Here is a 9,137-nt window from a genome sequence, read left to right as displayed (position 1 = left end):
GAGTGGGGGAAGAGGAGCAAAGGGAAGAGGAGAGGATAGTAAGAAGGTTCTATGCTCAGTATGGAACTTGATGTGTGGCCCTGGGATCATAACCTGTGCCAAAATGAAGAGTTGGACATTTAACTGACTTAGCCACTCAGGTGTCCTTTTTCTTTTTCTAGCTCCTTTGGGTGTAAGGTTAGATTGCTTGAGGTTTTTCTAGCTTCTTGATGTAGACCTGTTTTGATGTAAACTTCCCTCTCAGAACTGTGCTTGCTGTATCCCAAAGATTTTGGACCATTGTGTTTTTATTTTCATTGGTTTCCATGTGATTTTTTAAATTTATTTTTGATTACTTGGTTGACCCACTCATTGCTTAGTAGCATGTTATTTAGACTCTGTATTTATGCTCTCTCTAGATATTTTGTTGTGGTTAATTTCTGGTTTCATAGTGTTGTGATTATAAAAGACACATGATAGGACTTCTATCTTTTTGATTTTGTTGAGACTTGTTTTGTGACCTGATGTGTAATTTACTCTACATGCAATTAAAAAGCAATTGTATTCTAGTGTTTTAGGACATAATGTTCTGAATATGTCTGTGAAATCTATCTTGTCCAGTTTGTCCTTCATACCACTGTTTCCTAGTTGATTTTCTATTTGTATGATTTGTCCATTGATGTAAGTGGGGTGTTAAAGTCCACTTTTCTTATTGTATTACTATCAGTTAGTTGCTTTGTGTTTATTATTAAATGTTTATGGTTTGGGGTACTTTTATATTACCTACTGCTTATTGGGTCCATAAATTTTTACAATTGTTATATCTTCTTATTGGATTTTACCCTTTATTATTACAGTGACCTTCTTTGTCTCTGTTTTAAAGTCTATTTTGTCCAATAAAAGTATTGTTACCCTGGATTTCTTTTCACCATCATTTGAAGTATAAGTGTTTATCCATCCCCTCACTACAGATATCTTTAGGTGTGAAATGAGTCTCTTGTAGAGAGCATATCAGTGGGTCTTTTTTTAAAGCACTTTGTTACCCTATGTTTTTGATTGGATCATTTAGCCATTTACTTTCAAAGTAATTATTGATATATATGTACTTACTGCCATTTTGTTACTTGTTTTGTAGTCTGTTTTATAGTTTTTCTTTGATCATTTCTTCTCTTGCTTTCTTTCTTGGTTTTCTTTAGTGATATACTTGAGTTCCTTTTACTTTCTAATTTGCATATGTATTTATGTATTATTGATTTGATTTGCAGTTACAAGTTGGGTTGTATATAACATCTTGTACACATAGCTGTCTGTATGAAGTTGATGGTCACTTAAGTTTAAACCTATTCTTTACTCCTTTCCCACCCTACATATGTTTTAGATATATGTTGTCATATTTTACAGCCTTCTACTTTGTGAATCCCTTGACTGATTTTTACAGAAATGTTTATTTTTACTGCTTTGGTATTTCCTACTTTTCATATTCTCACATATGATCTTTTCTTTCCACTCAAAGAGTTCTCTTCAGTATTTCCTTTCCACTCAGACTCCCCTTTAATATTTCTTGGATGGCTGGTTTAGTGATTATTAATTCCTTTAGTTTTTATTTGCCTGAGATATTCTGTCTCTTTCTATCCTGAATGGTAGCCTTGCTTGTTAACGAAATATTCTCAGCTGCAGGTTTTTTCCTTTTAGCACTTTGTATATTTTATACCCCTGTCTTCTGGCCTGCAGTTTCTGCTAAAAAATCTTCTGAGAGGCTTGTGGGTTTCCCTTGTGTGAAACTGTCTTCTTTTCTTTTGCTCCTTTTATAATTTTTCCTTTATCACTACTCTTTGACATATTCATTATTATGTGTCTTGGTGTGGACCTCCTTGGGTTGATTTTTTTTTTTGGAAGATCTTTGTACCTCCTGGATGTGGATAAATGTATATTTCTGGACCTTTCTTTCTCAATAATACTTTAAAAGGAGCCATTTGCAGCAAACACCCATGGACTAAAGCATGCTTTAGATGGAGACAAACTAGTATTGCCCCGTCATTCAGAGATGACATGGTGTTGGATGAGTATAACTCAATATTCTGAACTTGTAAATATTCTATATCTTTTAGGCTAATCTATTCAGTTTTCAACTGTCAGGCCATTAGTATTTTAGATAAATAAAACCATGTAATGCTTTAGGCAATCTTTTATCTAAAACTGGTTCCTCAGCATTTCAACTCCTTTTTTGCCTCTATTTTATTATCACAAAAAAAAAGATTATGAAATACTACAAGTGTCAGCATAACAATATAAATTTAAAAAAAGAAAAGCCAATATTAGACTGAAACTTTATGAAGAAATTATACAGTTATCCATGTTGTGGGCTGATAGCAAATTCAGCTGGCTGCTAGGGAAATAGCTAGTGATATAAAGCATGGAGATACTTAAAATCCTGCAATGAAACTAGTACTTCTTAAAAATTTTTCTATTTATGTTTTGATACTATGAAGAGCACATTTCTTTCAGTACTAAATCTGATTTATCTTAAAAATGAACCTATGTTTAAAAAATGAACCTATGTCATAAGAATAAAATATTTATTAAAAATTGCCTTTGTATTTCGGGGTAAACTATAACTAAATATAAATTTAAGATTTAATAGTTTGTAAGAAGCAATATAAATTTGATAATGAATCACAGTGTAAGTTAATCATGTAAAATAGGAAATATTTAAATATTAATAGTAAACTTTCCTTTGTCTACACTAGTTAAGGAAGATACTTTTTTGATAAATTAATTAGTTTGGTTAACTGAAAGTTAGGGCAGAAATTTTTTTCCAGTATTATTTCTTCCAACCAGTCAGCTTAATCTGTTGATTTGAACTCCTTATTATATTTTGAATCCTTTTGACTTTACTACTACTGCCAATCACTTTCTCTAGGGCCTTCCTACTTGACAGGTGACCTATTAGGATGACTTCTTAATTTGTCTGCCTTCCTTCGTTTTCCTCTAATGACTACTGTTAACGTTTAAGATTCTTGATCATGTCACTGTCTTTATAAACTTGATTAATATAGTCCAATTATTCATAGTATAAAGTACAATCACCTAATTATAGCAAGCATGGAGTCTGTTGATCAATCTTTTGTCCTTGATCTCTTTCAGATGTGGAAGTTAATTTATGTTCAAAGTTGTACCCCAAAGTACCTAACGATTTGAACCTCATATTTTCTGGAAATAACCTGTGCTTTTCCTTATTTTTTGTCTGTTTGTCAATCTCTTGGTTTTGTTTTTTTTTAACTTTAAAAGTCAGTTATAAGAATTGTCTCATTCATAGTGAAACAGTGACTACTTGGATATAGTGATTATTTCCTCTGTTATATGACAAAATTTACACACAAATGGCTACTTATACCATTGCCTGAGAATTGTCTGTATGTTATTCTTTCCAACCAACTTCAGGATAGAACAGTTTTATCCATCTTGACATTTTCATTGTTAGCAAATGCCTAAAATATATTTGTTAGGTATTCAATAATTTAGCAGAATCTGCTAGATTTTCTCTAAACTATTTTCTACTTCTTCCTGGGCTAAAATAATATTTCCAGTTTGCCAGACTTGCTTGCAATTTGGTAGAGTCATATAACTGTGTTCTACTCTGGAAGGTGAACTGAAGTGCTCTGATTCCAGACATTCTGTGTTGGGTGGTCTTGCTTTTTTTTTCATTCCAGCAGTCTTAAAGAGTAGAAAAGCCTTAAGATATAGGGATAGTGGATCCATGCATATTTCCCTAGAAGAAAGTTATCTGCTGATCAAGAAATAAGCATTTTAATTAAGCCATTAGATTTGGAGAATCATTTGCTCTATTAGCTACTGTTTATTAGGCAATATGTTTTGAATTTTATCTGGATATATTTTAGCATATTTCTTGAATCAATTTTTGCTGTATTTGGTTTACCCATTACAATTAGCATAAACACAGTATAATTTTAAATAAAAGTAAAAATAATAGAATGTTCTGTGGCAAATATTTTATTTTAATGATCTCTAATATATTTATCTGATTTCATAAGTAGAAAAGTGAGATTGATCAGCATAGATCATTATCCCAGGTATACAGCCAGTTGTAGAATATCTATTAAACACTAAATTAGAAGTTCATATTCATTTGGCACCACAGCACTTTAAAATAATTCTAGACATCTGTAATGATGCAGAAGGATCTTTGAGATGGAGTTTATTGATGTGAACATTGGTGATCACTTTGGATGTCAGTCAATCTTCAGATTAGGGTAGAAAATTTCCAAGAAATTATCTTCAGTAATATGGCCTTAACATGTGTTCTGGATCCACCACTAGAGCCACTGTATATGCCAACATTTTAAGTGGTTTGAGTTATCTGGTTATATGCATTTTGAATAGTAGAGCCTTTACCCACATTAATTTTTATCTATTACAAATTCATATACGGAAAGTAAGATAATACTACATCTAATTCATATTTGTAGCAAACAGAATTTGGCTGGGTTTTGACTGAAGACAGAAATAATTAACCCATCATTTAAACATTCAGTTGTTATTTTGTTGAATAGCAAAGTCAACTATAGCTTCATTGTGTCATTCAAAGTTTTAATTAGCTAATAACTACCACAAACTTCAGTTGCCTTAGATAAATAGGGTTTCCATAATGGCATAATCTAGAACTCAAATATAGTTGGACAATTTCTTTTGTATGTAGTGAAATAATAAATTGTTAAAACTTCATTATAATTAACAATATTAAAATATTATAAATATATTTAAAAATTAAATATAATTTCAGTTTATTGACATAAAATTAGGCATGTTTAGTATTTTCATAATCATCTTTTTTTGGCTATAGGCCTGAAATTACAGGGTAAATGTGTTGTACTGTTCTATTTGAAATGTCCTCTCATATGCAATAATTGTTACTAAGTCACTTTTCGCCTCTTATCACAAGGCAGACCATTGCTTTTATATAATTTTCTTATCATTCATAACATTCATTCTGAGAACCTTTCCCATTTCTACCCTTCTCAAAGCTTTTCCTCAATTACCCACTTACCTAAATACATTATAGCATTAGCAGATACTTCTTATCTGGGAGGGAAAAGGGCATGGCTATAACCATTAGGCTCTCACAGGACCCCCCCACTACCTCCATTATAGTACTTACATAGCATTTCATGATTTTCTTAATTTCTAAATAACTGCCTATCTCGCGCCACAAAATAATTGAGGTGAATTTTAATAGGTTGAAAGAAGAAAGGTTGAAAATCACTAATATAGAGGAAAAAACACTGAGGAGAAAAGTCCAGCATAATAGTAATTTGGATGGTTAAGTCTCTGAGCTCAGTTTCCTCTTAGATTAAAAAGAGTTTTTATAGCACTTGATTATAAAATAAATTTCTGCGATGTTGTTTACAGAGGCAGTGATAGGAGCCTTTCAATAATAGTTGGGAAGCAATTATTTTGAAAGAATGGGTAAAGATTATTTTAGTATATCTTTTTGTAAATTCTATTCTTAATGCAAAACACAACCTCAATGAGCAATTTAACCAAAAGCATTTACACATAGATAAGTATGTAGATTCAGGACTGTTTGTTCTATGTTTAAAAGTACAAAATGTATACACAGTAGACTGTTAGAGTTTTCAGTTAAAATATGTCTTTTGTGTTACAAAAGACAAGTTTTATTTTGAGCTTGTTTGTATCTAGCTCCAGAAACAAAGGTAGTATCAGCTCCCTAGTAAGTGCTAAACAAATTTTAGCATTGTCTGGTTTAAATAAATGAAACATTTTATTCACCAGTGCACAGTACACATAGTATCTAATGTTCTTAATACATATTTTGTGAACATGAAATGAAAATTATAAGCTGGGGAGGAAAAAAGTCAATTTCAATTTGCACATATTAGAGTGTGATTTTATACACATGGTTATATACACAGAGCTTCATTTTTACTCTTTCAACAATTGGTGCAGTTGACTGAATTATGTGATGGTTTCCTTTCTTTACGTGTGAATTCAGGTCTTTGGGGAGCAGGACTGCCCTTTGTATACGTTAGTTCAGTGTTTCCCAGAGCTGTAGTCTGTCCATATATGCTGTTATTGTTTCTTAAACTATTCATATCTCATTGTTTTTTGTTTGATCAACTTCACTTTGCAGATTTTGTCATTTGACTATCAGACTTGGAACACTGAAATTTTAACATCTTAATCTTGACTAAAGTTTTCCTTTGTTGAACTCCAATAGAGTTGAACTTAGATGAGATGAAGTTAAATATGGGTTGGCTATTGCTTTGTCTGCTCTTGTACACTTTTCACAGATAAAAAGCACATAAAACTGTACTTTTATACCATGGAATTAATGATAAAATATTCACTGTGCAGCACTATAAAAGCTCCACGGCATAATTGGGATCCTAAACACCACTTCTAGCCAAAAAGTTGGGTAGAATTCAAAATTTCACTATACCTATTCAAATTTTAGGAGATGAGAAGGAATAATGGAATCGAATAAGGACTTAAATATTCCTAAGTACTTCATTAAGTTAATTATGAAATGAATTATTGAGTTGATGTGCACTTTACTTGTATGCAGAATAATTTTCACTTAATATTCCCCAAGGACTCAAAGAGTTTGAAAAGGGCCGATCTTCATGTTAGTATTTTCACTAATGTATCCTATTTTTCAGGAATAGGCTTTATCTAAACGTAGATAGTGAGACTTTTCAATTTAAAATACTTCCTAGATCAAAAACTCAGGTTTGAACTCCTGTAATGATGTGTTATAAAGTTTGATTTCTCTGCTCTATTGGTCTCCACTACACTCACAGACTTCTTCATGGTAATACAATCATTTGTTTTCCTTTTCTTTTCTCATTAGGCCTTTAAGTTCACTAAAAAAATATTGGAGCACTGAGAGCTTATACACATGTTTATGTGCTAAAGCTGTGTGACCTTTTCAATATTCTCTAGTTCATTTTTGCTGGCAATATTTTGTCTTCTAACTAAAATACAGTGGTTTTGAAGAATCCAGTAACTTCAGGGTTTGAGTTCTACAACTGTGATTTTATTAAGGCAAGAAAGAAATTAAAAAAATAACTCTAGTTTCTAAATGAGAAAGATAATTATTCAAGATAAGAAATACAAAGGAAGATTAGACTATAAAAATGGACTAAAACTTGTAAGTAGAATTATTGACCTTCATTTTAGACATTGAGTCTTTGTTATTTTATCCATTCACTCAACCATAAAAAGCTTTTTGAGGCAAAAAATCAAGGCAAAGATTTCTGGGAGTTAAACATAAATTCCTCCCACTCCAGACTTTCAAAAAGCTATAATCTAATACGTGAATAAAATATATACCTAAATGTTTTCAATATTGGAACTAGGAATTAGGTACTACAGATATTAAAATATGAAGACAGTCCTTCCAAGCATCTGGCATGTAAGCTAGTCTTGTGAAAACTAGGAACATTTAGGTAAATGTAAGTAAAAGAAGGCATTCTAGGAAGAAGGAATAGCTAGAGGTTAAATATAACTAGAGAATCACAGTATTCTGTTTTTCTTTGCTTTATTTTTCTCCAGAAAATATTTTTTTAAACCAGAAACATGATTATTTAAATTAAGCTTCTTGATAGATAGAGAACACTGCACCTAATTCTACGGATACATTTTCACATTTTCAAGTGTACCTAGAATATTTTCAAAAGTGAACTGTATGCTGGGATATAAGGTAAATATGCATAAGTTTCAGAGGATAGAATGATATTAATATGTTCTTTGACCCCAGTACAATAGAACTGGAAACTAAATTTTAAGAAGGCAAGTAGAAAGTCTCTGTTTGTTTAAAAGTTAGAAAGGATGATTTTAAATAACTCATAGGTCAATAAAAGATCATATTGAAAAATTTAAAAAAATATTTTGAACTGAATTTATAACTAAAATGGTACATACCAAAGTTTGTGGAATAAAGCTAAATTTGTGTTTGGAGGAAAAGATCCATGTATGTGTAAATAGAGAGTGACCTGAAAATTACTAATATTGACATCTAGCCCAAAAATTTATTTTAAAAAGGCAACAAATGAGACTCAAAAAAAGTAGAAGTGGAATCCTAAAGAGCTAAGTATAAAAATTCATAAAATAGAGAAAATACAAAAAGAAAATTACAAAGGTAGAGGTTATTCTTGGAAAAGATTAACAAAATTGATACCTCTATACAAATTTTTAAAAAGAAAATTTTAAATGCCATCATTGTATGACTGGGAGTCACTAATACTTAAGTGAAAATTATGAAAAGTACCAATAAATTAAACATTTGGAAGGAATAGGCAAAATTGGCTGCATTTTTTTTATGCCACCAACAGGTAGTTACAACCCTTTTTTTTTAAAAAAAAGTACAATCTAAAATAGCCTCAATCTTTTAAAAATAGGAATAAGCCTAAAAAATAATGTGCTATACAAAACACCATTGTAGTAAGTTAAAGATGACTTCAATAAAATGAAAGGACAAACCATGTTCATGGATTAGAAGATGCAAATTTGTGATGAGGTCAGTTTACCTCAAATTGATTGAGAGATTTCAAATAATTTAAATAAAAACACAGTTTTGTTTTTGGTGGAATTCAAAGATCTAAGCCTTCACTTTACATGGAAATCTGGAGGGACAAGGATATCCAAGACACAAGTAAAGAATAGAGGGAAAGATTTACAATATCAAGTATCATTGTGTATTTTCAGATACAGTAATTAAGAAAGTATGGTAATGGGGGCGCCTGGGTGGCTCAGCTGGTTAAGCGTCCGACTTTGGCTCAGGTCATGATCTCACAGTTTGGTTCCTGGGTCCGAGCCCCGTGTTGGGCTCTGTGCTGACAGCTAGCTCAGAGCCTGGAGCCTGTTACAGATTCTCTCTCTCTCTCTCTCTCTCTCTGATCCTCCCCTGCTCATGCTCTCTCTCTCAGAAATAAATAAAACATTTTTTAAAAAGTACAGTAATGATAGACAAAGTGAGCAAAGAAAAACTAGACTATCCAGAAAATGTGTCACATACAGCCACTTGATTTATGACTAAGGTGACACTTCAAAAAATGGAATATTTTCAATTGGATACTAGGGTTTTGGATATCAAAATATTAATATTAGAAATTTGAGTG

Source organism: Crocuta crocuta, unplaced genomic scaffold (assembly GCF_008692635.1).
Source record: "Crocuta crocuta isolate KB4526 unplaced genomic scaffold, BGI_CrCroc_1.0 scaffold807, whole genome shotgun sequence".
NCBI lineage: Eukaryota > Metazoa > Chordata > Mammalia > Carnivora > Hyaenidae > Crocuta > Crocuta crocuta.
This window is presented reverse-complemented; position numbering follows the sequence as displayed.